Here is a 14,116-nt window from a genome sequence, read left to right as displayed (position 1 = left end):
CTTCCATCCGAATTCCTGTCCATGAGAACATACTCATTACCTGTTGACCATGAGGGGGGCGTCTAGGCCTCTGGATGCCAGCGAGCTGTGGTTTCAACCAAATGATGGCAGAAAACCTTGTGGCAGAAATTCAGATCAAAAGTAAGAAGGGGAAAACTAAAATACAAGTGTGTGTTTGTGCATGTATATGGCATGTGAGAGTACATATATGTATGTGCATGTGTGGGTGTGGGTGTGCACATGCATGTGCATGTGTGTCTGTGTGTGTCACAGCAGGAGGGGCAGAAAATCCTGCTCCACACATAGGTTCTCTGCTACCTCCCCTGCTCAGTCAGTCCCCTCCCTGAAGTGTCAGGTCAGCATCTTTCTCTACCCCCAAGTCACTTACCAAATTAGATTAGCTGTGGACAGGGTCCATTAAACAAATGCACCTCACAACCTTGATTTACTGGAAGAAAATAAGAGATGTTTTCCTTTCTGGGAAGGTATCATTCTTAGTGAGCTAGCGTGCAGACTTCTTCCTGCAAGCTTGTAGTATAGGGTCTCGGCTGGGGACTCTGCTGCTCAGAATGAGGAGGGGCTGGGAGTGCATTCAGCCCAGAGAGGACAAGAGTTTGAACAGGCAACACTAGCTTTTAGAGTCCAATGGACCCCAAGAGTCTGCATCCTATGTCCATGGAGCAAAGAGTTAAGTGTGTGGGGGTAAAGCCATCAGGAGCATGACAATTGCCATCAACAGGTGACAGAACATAAGGCAGCCCTACCCCATCCCACACCCAACCAAGAACTCACAGTGGTACCCTACTGGCCAAGAATTTACAAGAGCTGCCATATGAATAAGTCAGGCCACGCATATGGCTAAGAAAACCTACACTTAGGCCATAAACGCTAGTTTTGGGATTCCCAGACAAGTCACTTTTTCTTTCTGTTCTTCAGTTTACTCGTCCATAAAGTGGGCATAAAACATCTCTCTCACAGCTGTGAGAGAGACAAATGTGACACTACACACAAAGCAATTAGCACAGTGCTGGGCCTACAACAATTACTATTATTAATAGCTGTGCATTAGCCCCTGAGGGCAAGACCAGACTAGCTACCTGGAAGACTTGCTGTGGAGTCTTCATGGTGATGCCAGGCAGCCTCTGAAAGAACAACAGGAAAATGGCAAAGATCTGATCTCTAGTCTTCATTTTACCTTGTGCAGCTGTGTGACTTGGGACAAAAGTCTTACCCTCTCTGGACTTCCGCTTCATGTTACTTAATCCACAAAGCTACTGTAAACTTTTCTTTACACTGGGACTCCTCAGGGGCAGGGATCAGGTTTCTCTATGCAGGGTTCCAAGTTGCTGAGCACATGGCCCGGCCCATCAAAAGTTCTGAAAATGTGATCAAATCAAAACACTCTTTGCTGACCTCCCAGCTTCCTTCCTGAGTCAGGGCCTTGAGCTAGGCAGTGAAATTCACTCCATCCCCACTAACTGGACAATTGCCTCATGTCACTGATGTGTATTATTATTTCTTCTATAATGCATGTCTTTTTAAAAGAAAATTAGGATCTGTCAAGCACCACTACACAATGAACCCAGCTAAGGGCAGCCACAGAAGCGCCAGGCAGAGGCAGCCATGGGGAGCCCTTGTCTGGGGTCCCAGTCAGCCCCTCACAGGACAGCTCCATGCAGGGCTCTTCCCCTCCCTGGGGCATCTCCTCCACTCCCTAGGTCCCTGGCAGCTGCCTTGAGAATGGAAAAGGGAGGATTTGCTACAAGTCTTCGCTTGAGGAACAGAATCCTTTTCTGAAAATCTTCAGAATGCTGTGCCTGTCCACAGCGCAGAAACCTGGGTGACCAGAGAGACAGGGAGCAGGTGGGGCTCCATCCCCGGAAGAGCTCCCTTTAGTGGTCGTGGGTGAGCCCAGCCATCCTACAGAGATCAGGAAAGGAGGCCTGGAAGAAGTCCAGCTTGGAACTGGTGACTCTGAGTCTGTGTTTTTTGCCTAAGTCCTGCTGCCTGCCTGTCTTCTGAGACTGGAATATGGATGGGGGAAGGCCACCATGGGAGGGGTGCTCCTAGCCACATCCTGAGGCCAGTCTAGGACTCCTATGGGATTGGCCCGTCGCTCAGACATATTCTTTGGTTTCTCATTGCATTAGTTGCTTCCTGGCAAGGTGCCACTCTTTCCTTGGCCTGAGTGGATGTGAGTGTGACATAGACAGTCCTACGGGGATGGCAAATGGATGGCTTAGCTGCTTTGTCCCCTGAGGGCTTCCTAGTGCCTGAGAGGCCCCATCTCCCACCCACATGCCATTTTCCACAGCTAACCCACCCCTCTCTCTGCTCCCCCTCCCCCCCGCCTCCTCCCCTCAGACAGCACACACTCATCTCACAAGCCAGCACGTGGACCGGGGGAAACGAGGGTCAGTCTCACATGCGAGGGAATAAATGCTGAGCTGTGACAATCCTGTCTACCTCAGAAAGAGAGGTTTTATGTAGTTTTTGGCATTTACAAATCCTTTGTGAAAAGGTCACCCTGTTCTTGGAATCTTTTATTAATGCTGAAGACTGGCCCCGGAAATGTCATGTCTTTTTACCATGATATTTACTCAAAAAAGTATGACGAAGCATTTGAAATTCTATCAGCAGTTTGACCTGAACCAGGTTGGAGAATTTGCAGGGAACAAATGGATGCCTGTCTCCCCAGAGCTTTTGGGGTTCCCCTGCCCCTAAGCCAGGAGTGCAGGGAGGGGTAGATGGGGCCACAGTCCTTGGCCTCTGCTGTCATCCCAGCTCCTCAGCATCTTCAGCGTAGAGACCGAGTGTCAGAGCTGGAAAGGATGTTGGTGCATGTGCTGTTCAACTCTGTCATTTTACAGATGTGGAGACTGATGTCCAGTGAGAGAGAAAAAACTGCAAGGTCCTTCAGAAAGCCAGGGACAAAGTGGGGCCCAGAGACCAGGCACCTGACTGCAGTCAGCGCTCTTTAGCCCACGCCAGGCCTTGTCTGGCCGTCTCTCACAGGAGACCCTGGGAGAGGAAAGGAAGAGACTCTCCCTACCTGCCTAGGCTTCTGTTTTTCGCATCCAGAGTTCAAGGCAGTAGGGCGGGGGGTGCTGTAGTGAGGATGGTCCATCTAGCACCCTTGCCTGCCCCTCCCCAGCTGCCCCCCTCCAGGGTGCAGAGTACAGCGAGCCCTTCCCTGGGAGGACTCCCAGGTGCCTTTCCTGATGGTTCAGGAAGGATTTGGAGCAGAAAGGGGTTAAACCCTGCCCTACGGCCTCAGTCTGCTCGGTTGCCATAACTAAATGCCACAGATTAAGTGGCTTTAACAACAGACATTTATTTCCTCGAGGTCCTGAAAGTTGGACAAGCGTGACCAGGGTACCAGCGCCCTGGTGTGCCGGTGAGGACAGGCCTCCTGACGGCAGAGGGCTGTCTTCTCCCCCTGTCCTCACACAACCCTGCTCCGTGTGCTCAGGTGGGCAGGGGGTGTATGGGAAGAGAGTAAGCTCCCCATGTCTCTCCTTATAAACTTGTTAATCCCATCCCGAGGGGCCCTCACAACCTCATCGAAGCCGAGTTACATGCAAAAGGCCCCACCTCCTAATATCACTGCATTGGTGTTTGGGGTTTCAATATATGAATTTGGGGGAGGGGGCACAAGCATTCAGCCCATAACACTGACCGTTTCACAGTGATCGAGGAGGGTGGAGTCCATGCACACCAAGATCCCTTCCACAGGAGAGAGGACAACGGGTGTGAAACTAAAGTGTACTTGGTAGATTATGTTCAAGTATGCATTCTTATTATTGTTTTACCTTTGGGAGGAAATCAGGGAGGAAGGAGAACAGACTCGGCCTCTCAGCTTATCAAATGAGCTTGTTTACATCTTGGGCAGGAGAGTGGGCCCCACACAAGGAGACCCTGGGTGGGTGGGGGCAGAGAGAGCAGGCATTTGCTGTCTGCTCCCCACCATGTATTCCCCCCACCGCCCACATTTACATGGTCCTCCTGGATCATGAGATCAAGGCCTGAGATCCCCGCCACATACCATGTTCTATGGTTATTGATTCAGGACTGGGCGTTAGATCCCTGGATGTCTAATCAGTGTTTCAAAGACTTTTTCTGGGAGTTGCTATTTTTTGATGGACTCGAACTTGGAAGGATATAAACTCAAGAGCTGCTATTATGACCATTTGTGGCCAAGAGGGGATATCTGACTGCACACTCAGAGACATGGGGTGAGAAAGACCATTCTTAAGTAGCCTTAATCTTCGCAAAGGCAAAGGTTTTGTTGTATGCCAAGGACACTGCCTGGAAAATGAACATATTGATAATCATAAATTATTAATATTTATTTATAAATCTATTATTAATAAATATTAATTTGAGCCCTTGCATCCAGCCTTGCCTGAAGCCAGCTCTATTTTGGAATTCTTTAGTTATATAATCCTAAACATTTCTTCTTTTAGTCAGCTTATTGATCACCTGCAACATAAAGTGCCCTAAGGGCTGGAAAAGAAAGGCAGGGACCTGGAGGGGTGGAGTGGGGACAAGGGGTCACCCTGGGGCCCTGAAAAGCCCAGGGCAAGGATCTTGGGAAGATACTGGATCTGTATCTCTCCAAGATCTATTATGGACTGGTTAAGACTTAACTTCCCAAATCCAGCCTGGGAGTCAGGGTGGGGTCTTGTGCCTGAGAGCTTCTGATGCAGCACAGAGTGGGTCCTGCATCAGACAGGAGTGAATTGTTTCCTCTGAGGGGAGCACCAGGCATTCCAGGGGCTCAGGTAGGATGGTGGGATTGGGGCTTGAACAGGAGCCCATCTGAGGCTGTGCCTCAGTTCCTAACTACTTCATTATTTGCACTGGACAGAGAAAGCATCGCGGGGTCGGGGGAGGTGGTATGTGCAGGGGGGACCCTTTGCTCATGGCACTGGGGAACCTATTGGGAAATAAGCTGATGGCGAGTTTCTGGGAGCAGGCGGGGTCCCCTGATGTTGACCTCCTCGTAGAGCGACTATTGCCCATGACATTGACTTGGCCGGAGTATCCAAACTTCAACTGTTACAACAATTTTATTTATTAGGAAGAATTTTATTTGTTTTATTTTTTTACAGTTTTAAGTTTTAATAGACAAATAAAATTTGCACATATTTATGGAATATGCGATGCTTTGATAGACATTGTGAAATGTTTAACAAATCAAGTATATATATATATATATATATATACACACACGCACATATATATGTAATAATACATATATCCATCACCTCACACAGTTGCCTTTTTGTTATTGTTAAGAATAATTAAGATCTACTCTCGGGCTTCCCCTGGTGGCGCAGCGGTTGAGTGCTGGGTTGCGAAGCTGCCCGCAGCCTCTGCAGCACCGGTTCGGGGTTCGATCCCCGGCTGCTCCCCGGCCACGGGAGGAGGGTCCTACATGGCGCGCAGACCTCTCCTGCCGCCCACTGCTCCCCTCAGCAGTGTACTCGGTCCTTCTGCCTGCTCTGCTCCCCGCTCTGGCTCTGGTGAATTCTCTCACCCTCCTGAGCTTCTGACTGTACCCGGTGCTTGTATAAATAAATAAATAAATCTTAAAAAAAATCTACTCTCTTATCAAATTTGAAATGTGCAATACTGTACTCTTTTTTTTTTTAAAGAGTTATTTATTTACACATACAAGAGCTGGGGTACAGGCCAGAGATGTGGGGGGTGAGAGGATTCACCAGAGACAGAGTGGGGAACAGAACAGGCAGACTGGCTGAAATACACTGCTGAGGGGAGTAGTGGACAAAACAAGAGAGGTCTACTGTGCCATGTGGGTTGCTCCCTGGCCGGCTGGGGATCGAACTCATGGTACAGAGGCTGTGGATTGCTTCATAGCGTGGTTCTTAAACCCTTGTGCCACCAGGAAGGCCCCAATACTGTACTCTTATCCATGGTGACCATGCTGTCCATTAGTTCTCCAGAATTTTTCAATCTGCCTATCTGCAACTTTGTATCTATTTAAAAAAAATATTTTTGTTTAGAAGAACTGGGGTATAGACCAGAAATGCATGGGGTGAGAGGATTCACCAGAGACAGCGGGGAGCAGAACAGGAGGATCTACTGAAATACACTGCTGAGGGGAGCAGTGGGTGAGACAGGAGACGTCTGCTGCACCAAGTGGGTTAGCTGCCTCATCAGGTATTGAACTCGTGCTGCGGTGTCTGTGGATAGCTTCATTGTGCTGAAACTTAACCCCTTGTGCTACAGGGAGGCCCCAGGTAGTCATCACTGCTCCCCCTTCGAATATGGAGTTGGAGGACCACTGATGTCAAGCTGGTGACTAGGGTCACAACTGCATGTGGCTGAGTCCTTGCCTTGACTGCATCCTGCTTCTCACAAGGGCCGTGAAAATACATTGTAAACTGTATAGTGTCGAACAACTGTAAGGGGCTGTTATTACACTACCCCTCCATCGATTTTTAGTGCTCAGAGTAATTTTCTTGAGCTTTCAATTTTCCTAGTTGAGCAAATATGCAGCCCCCTGCGCATACCGACAGCAGCAGCCTCGCCTGTGTGGCCTCTGCAGCAACCCCGCGGCGTTCAGAGCAGATCCTCGGGCCTCCAGTGACCACCGGCAACCAGGGAAAACAGGAAGTGGGGTTTATGAGCCTTCTTGACTTTTTCTATTCGCCTATTGCCTGAGAAAAGTCCAAGCTTGCCCCCCCCCCACCCCCCACCTCAAAGCCACTTTGTTGCACTGGCATAATTTCTTACAATAACATTAACATATCATTGGAGCTCATTACCTTTGGTGTAATAGTTCCCTATTGAACTGTGTCAGACTAATTATGTCAGTTCCTTTTCATTCCAGTTTAGTGCTTCTCCAGAGAGTCGCAGTGCAGCACCGGTAATAATGATTAAACTGCTGTCTAATGCTCCACTGGACGTCCAAACCAAACAGGGGAAAATTCCTTGCTGAAGATGGGACTCTCAGCAGCCCTTGTACTTGATGCAATTTGGTGTTTTAAAAGCCATTACCGGCGGCCATTCCCCACAACGGTGGAGGACTAGTAGTGTTTCTTGGGGGTGGGGGGAGAAAGAGCAGACCAGGGAAGGAAATCGCTTAGCCAACCAAGGCAAGTAGGGGCAGAGAGGCAACCAGGTGCTTTCCATGCGCTCAGTGAGACCTCAAGTTCTGATTGGGTCCATCTGGAGCCAAGCTTTGCAACTCAGTCGCAGAGGTGGGTATGCAGGGATATGCCAGGGTAATGAATCAGGACAGGCCAATATCAAATGCTTAAAGCTCTGTTGCCAGTGTCAGATGAATGAGCTCAGGGAAGATGAATGAAATCTTCACCTTCTTGTAGCCTCACACAGAGCTCTTTGCTCCAGCTTAAATCAAACATGCCATTGTCTTTTTGCATAAAGGAGAGAAAGAAAACCTCATGCTTCAACAAGAACTTCGACAGACGGTTGATGCACCACATTGCCTAATGGATGCTAACTTATTCTGATGATTATTAATGAACCTAATAATAATAACTAGTGTCGGCTGAGCAATTACTTTGTGAAGAGTGCTGTATTAAGGGCTTCGCATCTACTGGTTCATTGACTTCTTAAGATAACCCTAAGAAATGATGAGAAAGTAGAGAAACTGGGGTGCAGGGAGAGAAGTAACTCAAGTAAGCTCATTCATCAGAACCCCCGTATCTGACTCCAAAGTTTGTCTGCAGACCTAGTCTCCCTCTTCATTGTGTTGGCCACTCTAGGGTGTTCCTGTCCTCAGCCTTTTGTGTCCCCCAAATGCATTTTGAGCATCATAGACACTTGGGCTTTTTTGGCACTGAGTGTTCAATGTCAATTTCAGTTCAAGATGATGGATGGGTTCTAAGACTGCAAAGGGAGTGGGCTGTGAGAGCGCCTTCATCCATCTACTCATGGGTAAAGACTTGAGTGCTTAGAGGTGTAAGAAGTGCCAGGTGCTGGGGACAACAGGGTCAGCAAGGCTGGGACAGATCCTGCCTCCACAACGCCTCAGTTTAACAGGAAAATATGATCTTTAACCTTTATTAAGTTCTCACTATGAGCCAAGTACTATTAAATAAGTCAGTTTACTCACCCTCACGATGGCTTTCTATCACTCATACAGATGAGAAAATGAAGCCTTGGAGAGTTATGCGATTGGCTCTATGTCACTGCTCCTAACACCGTGATAACTAATTGTAGGCAGACTTGACCTGTTCTGGGAGGTCAGGGGCATGTACAAATTTTCTCTTGAGGGCATCTTATTCCTACAGGAGCAGGTCATCGAGCCTCTCAAGCCTGGTTTCCCTCCTCCCATGGGACTTATCAGCCTGCTGCCAACTGGGAACATTGCATTCATGGGCTGGGTGCCATATTGGCCAACAGTGAAGGGAATACATAGAAGCTCTGGCTCAGCCACAAGAGAGGTCAGCAGGGAAATGTGATGCCTGAAATCCCAGCTGATGCTCCAGGACCTCTGGGAATATGAGGGCAATGAGTAGCCAGGTCTTCCCTGAGTGTGCACAGAACTTGCTGGGCAAAAGCTGTCTTTTTGATTTCGACAATAATCAGCAAGATAGACATTATTATCAATATTTTGCAGATGAGGAAACTGAGACTGGAGAAGTTAGCAACTTGCTAGATAACTAACCATTAAGTGGCAGAGCAAGGCTTGAGCACAGATCTAAAGTCAAAACTCCAACTAAACTCTAGCCCCTTCCCTTACCTTGTTGGCTCATGATTAAGTCCTCCATACATTGTTCGTGCTATTTCTCTGCCTCATTTTCCCTCTCCAGCCATCTCTACCCTTCCATCCATAAAATCCAAATTCTTCTCCAAATCATTCATTCAGATCTACTCAAGAGAAGTGAAAACATATGTCCACAAAAAGACTTGTATTCAGATGTTCACAGTAGCATTATTTGAAATAGTGAATCCATAAAATGATGAATGAATAAGCAAAACGTGGTAGAGCCATACCACAAATTACCTGGTGACCATAAAAATGAGTCGAGTATTGATGTGTGCTGCAACATGTATGAATCTCAAATACATTTTACTAAAGGAAAGAAGCCAGACAGAAAAACCCATGTATTGTATGATACCATTTGCATGAAATATTCAAAAGAGGCAAATCTATAGAGATAGACATAGATTAGTGGTGTCTGGGGTTTGAAGAGGAGCTCAGGGAGAGGAAAGTGAAAGCTGATGCTGACAGTCTCTGCTCTTTAGAGTGATGAGAATGTTCTAAAATTAGATTTTGGTCGTGGCTGTACAACTCTGTAAGTAAACGAATAATCAGTGAATTGCACTCTTAGAAAGGTGGATTTTATGATCTCTAAATTTTATCTCCATAAAGCTTAAAAAAAAGAAAAGAAGCCTCCCCTTGAAACCTCTGGACAAGATGAACTGAAGAGTCCTGCCATTTCTCACCGAGGTGCCAGGGACTGCTCTCTCACCTGACTCCCTATCTGGGGCTTTTTCTACAAAGAGAGGCCCCAGACCCTGGGATGACCTGTTTCCTTTTTCGCACCTGATCTGAGCAAGCATTTTACAGAGCTTCAATCTCTAGGGGCAAAGCCCAACTTCTTATTCACCATCAAAGGCACAGAATCTGGGTCAGTGGAAAATGTACTCTTTTCCCAAGGAGTGGGGTCAAGGAGCAGGTGTCAGCCAAGCAAATTAGAAAGGAGGTCAGGAGGGGTGAAGACATACCATCTGCCTCCTGGCTTGGGGCCGGGAGATGCGCCTATTCAGAGTCTGTGCAGGTCAAACGGGTGAGAAATTATTGAGAACAGGTGAGAGGACTGTGCTGGGAGCTGGAGCTTTTGCAAACCTGGAGTGGTAGAGGATACTCAGTGGTGGGGGAGGCCACGGGCAGCCAAACACAGGCCAGGGATGGGGCTTGGGAGGGAGGTGAGGCAGAAGAGAGGCCAGGTCAAGATCATTAGAAGATAAAGGAGGGGAAAGCCTCTGATTTTACCTAGATGAGGAAGTCTTTCTAGAATAAACATTTTCACTCCCAGAATAACTCTCCATCTACACCCACTCCCAGAAAACTTTTAATTGCAGTAAAACTTAGAGATATAACAATAATAATAAATAAATAAAAACTAGCAGGCAACCATAAATCAGAGACATTCTGCAAGGGAGGGGGAGGAAGAGGGATCAGAATGGGAGAGAAGAGCACAAGGGACTATGGTGATGGTTCACGGGTAAATTGGTGGTGGGAATTTTACGGGGATGACACCTAAAAGGAGAAAGCATACAAGCATACATTGTACAAAAATAACAATGATGTAATATATATATATATATATAAATTTAAAAAAAAAACAAATTACAGAGAGTTGCACAAACCATTAGTGAGTAGTTCCATGGATTTCCACAGAGTTTACACAGTACCATAGTCAGCCGTGGCTGCTGTAATGAAATCTCATTCATTGGGTACCTGAAACGACAGCGACTGGCCTCACACAGGTCTGGAGTCTGAGGCCAGGCCGCCAGTATGGTTGGGCTCTTGCTGGCCTGTCATCTTGCTGTGCCCTGACATGGGAGAGGGGCGGAGACCAAGTTCATAGCAGTCTATTCTAAGGGCACCAATCCTATCACGAGGGCCCCACCATTTTGACTATATTGCCTTCCAGAGGAACTATCCCCAAATATCATCAAACTGGGGCTTTAGACTTTCAACATATGATTTTTGGGGGGAGGCACAATTTAGCCCCTAGTGCCCAAGATCAAGAAATGGAAACTTTTCAACACCCCAGAAGGCCTCTGTGTCCCTTTATAGTATCTACCCCCTAATAACCCCACCCAAGGTAAACACTGGACTTCTGTCACTATGTTTATTGTTTATTAGTTTTGCTTGTTTATAAACCTTATATAAATAGAATAAAAAAGTATATGTACTTCTCTGCCTGCCTTCTTTTGTTCAACATGATGTTTGTGAGTTCTGTCCAGGTTGTTGTATGTGATTATGATCCTTTCATCCTTACCGCACTGAGGAGTGTTCCACTGTGTGACTATACTATGTGTCTATACCAACCAGGGGGTTGGTGGCTTCCTGTTTGGGCCTATTGCCCACAGAGCTGCTATGAATACTCTGTACCTGTCTTTGGGTTAACACAGGTATAGTTTCTGGTAGCAGTAGAATTGCTGGGTCACAAAGTGTGTTCATAATCACCTTGAGTTGATGTTGCTGAACATTGCCCCAGCGTGTTTGGACAAATTTGTTCTGTCACTTGCAATGTGTGAGAGATACAGTTTCACTTCAACTCTCCCTGTAAGAATTAACATTCATTGAGTAATGTTATGGGCTCAATTTTGACTCTTGCTCCAAATTTCAATTTTCATGTTGAAGCCCTAACCCACAGCGTGATGGTAGTTGCACGGGACCTTTGAGAAGCAAGTAGGGTTAATGAGGTAATGAGGGTGGGGCCTTGTCTTGGCATGGTTAGTGCCCTGATTAGACGCTTGCTCTGTCTCTCCCCACTGTGAGAGGAAGAGACTAGAAGACAGCCTCCCTGCTGGCCAAGAAGACAGCTCTCACCAGGAGCTGAATAGGTTGTCACCTTGATCTAGGACTTCCAGCCTCTAGGACCATGAGAAAATTAATTCCTGTTGTCTAAGCCACCAGTTGATGGTATTTTGTTGTGGCAGCCAGAACTGACTAAGTCAGTCTTGATGCAGCACGCTACCCTCCTCTGTTTGCAGAACTTCATAGACATACGTACCACGTACCCTCAAAAAATTGAGATTCCTGAAAGGCTCTTTGGCAGGCATAAATTCCAGGCTGGGCTAGAACTAGGCTCTTAAGGTGGAAAATATGTAATAGTGTGTGAGCTTTGAGCTGGTGCTTAAAAGGAGGCTAATGTTTCTTGTTCTTTGTCTTATGACTCAGTGCTGTGGGCTCCTCCTGTTCTGAGGACCCAGAGTAGAAAGGTAAGGTGGGGGTGTAAGATCAGGCAAAGAGGACACGGGTGAAGGGGGAGAGGGCAGAAGTGTTTCCATTTTATGAAGATGCCCCGAGGCAGGATTTGCTATTATCCTGATTTCAAAGATGGGGGCTCGAGCTCAAAGACTTCACCAAAGATGCTTAACTAGTAATTTGTAGAACCCAGGACTGTGGCTGAAGACCACACTTAGGTGTGTTGCTTGCACTAGGTCAGTCTGGGAGGGTGAGGTCAAGTTGCAGTCACAACACCCAGGTCCTAGTGGTTATAGCAATAAACACTGTTTTCGCGCTCCCGTTACACTTTCCTCCAGGGTCTCACTACTGCTTCTGTCCCTGCACTGCATGTCCATCACGACAGAACGTCTGCTGTCCCTGACGTTGCTGCAGTTCTGCAGGGTCTCGCGCTGGTATTTAATTGCTCCAAGCTAGGGGGAGACATTTGTCATTTCTGCTCATATTCATTGGCCACAATGAGTCATGTACCCCAACAAATTACCAGGGGCTGGGGTGTTCCTCTGTGTGGACCCAGACAGCACAGTGAATGCATTTGTAAATGAATGAACGTAATTAGAATCCCTTGTGACTTTGGTGGCTGTTGATGGACCCAGGAAAGAACAATACAGACTTGAAATTAGCCCAGCACCAGGGCACTGGGAATCTTCAGATCCTAATAATAGGTTTAGAAATGGTGAAAAAGTGCCAGTGTTCTTTCCCTCTCCCCGTTCACAGCCCCCTGTGCCCAGTGTTCTCTCCTTCACCAAAGCTCTGTGCCATTTACTGTGGGCGCTGGCCCCGCCCTGCCCACACAGGCCCCATTCGGGGTGATGGATGTCTGCTGGACACTCGCAGACGGACACAGAAAGAAATTTCTACTTCTTCCGTGAGCCTCGGGCAGCTGTGGAGATGGCAATTTTTCATGTGAGTGTTAGCTCAGAGTCTTTTTCAGGCTCCTGAGCATAACTAAGCCCAGACAGGCTCTGTGAGATGAAAAATAAAGCGTTGTTTTTATGATGCCATGAAAAGCCTTATTTTTCCTCCTAAAAAAGAAACTTATTTATTTCCGTGTGTGTATGGGTTTGCAGTAAGTGTGGAAGGATTAAGCCTTTGAAACTGTCGATTTATATCCATGAGTAATGTGAAGTCTTTGTCTTGGAGAGGAAAGAGGCTTCCAAATTGGAAAAGAAAGGGCCAAGCCCCTTTGTTCTTTTACTCAATAGCTTGCGTGTTATATATTAACTGAACACCTAGTGCCTGTCGGGTCTGGGGTCAGGGGCCGGGGACACAGAGGTGAAGGGAGAGATCACAGTGCCGCATTCATGGAGTGAGGGAGGCTTCACCCAGGAGGATGGACAACCCCACCTGCTGAGGGGGATGAGGGAGGGGTGCCACGTAAGGAATGGCTTCCATGAGAGGGGAGGAGGCAGGCGAGGGTGGTGGGTGGGCAATGTTGTGGGTAAGTGAATGGACCCTGGGTTCAAATCTCTGTCCTTCCCATTATTGCTATATGGCCATCTGGGAAATGAGGAGAAAAGCTGTAACTGCCTCACTGGGCGGTTATGAAAAATTATAAGGAGCCCAGTGCAGTGCCTGGTTTGTAGAAAATGCTCAGAAGTCATGACTTGTTATTAATGAGACTTAAATAGGGACAGAAGCAGGGGTAGACTGATTAATCCGAGGGGTGATATCACCCATCCCTCAAGGGGGTTTGTGAGTTAAGTGATATATATGGGTGGTCCAGGGGGAGAAATGATTGACACTGACAATCAAGAGAAGTAAGAGGAAGACAGGAGAAGTTCAATGGCCTCTGGCAACACAAAGCACTGTTAAACCCAGCAAGCAAATCAGGGCAGACTTCCCAGAAGAAGGGGCCTTTTTGCTGAGATACATAGGATGGCTAGGCTAGAAGTTGGTAGTAGGTGAAGAGGAGTAGGGAGAACACTCCAGGCTAGGAAATGGGATAGGTAAAAGCTGGAGGTGCAAGATAGAGAGGCCACAGGGATTTTGCTGTTGTAGAGCATGGAGTACAGAGGTGAGAGCGTTGAGAGACAAGGGGAGAATAAGCTACTCCATCAGGCACTAGATGTGGCTCTGGGCCTTTGAAGATTCTTATTGGGAGGGTTGACTCCTGGAATCAGAACGAGCTTCAAG

This window comes from Talpa occidentalis, unplaced genomic scaffold (genome assembly GCF_014898055.3).
Source record: "Talpa occidentalis isolate TD23 unplaced genomic scaffold, MPIMG_talOcc4v2.1 talOcc4.7, whole genome shotgun sequence".
NCBI lineage: Eukaryota > Metazoa > Chordata > Mammalia > Eulipotyphla > Talpidae > Talpa > Talpa occidentalis.
Note: the sequence above shows the minus strand (reverse complement) of the source record.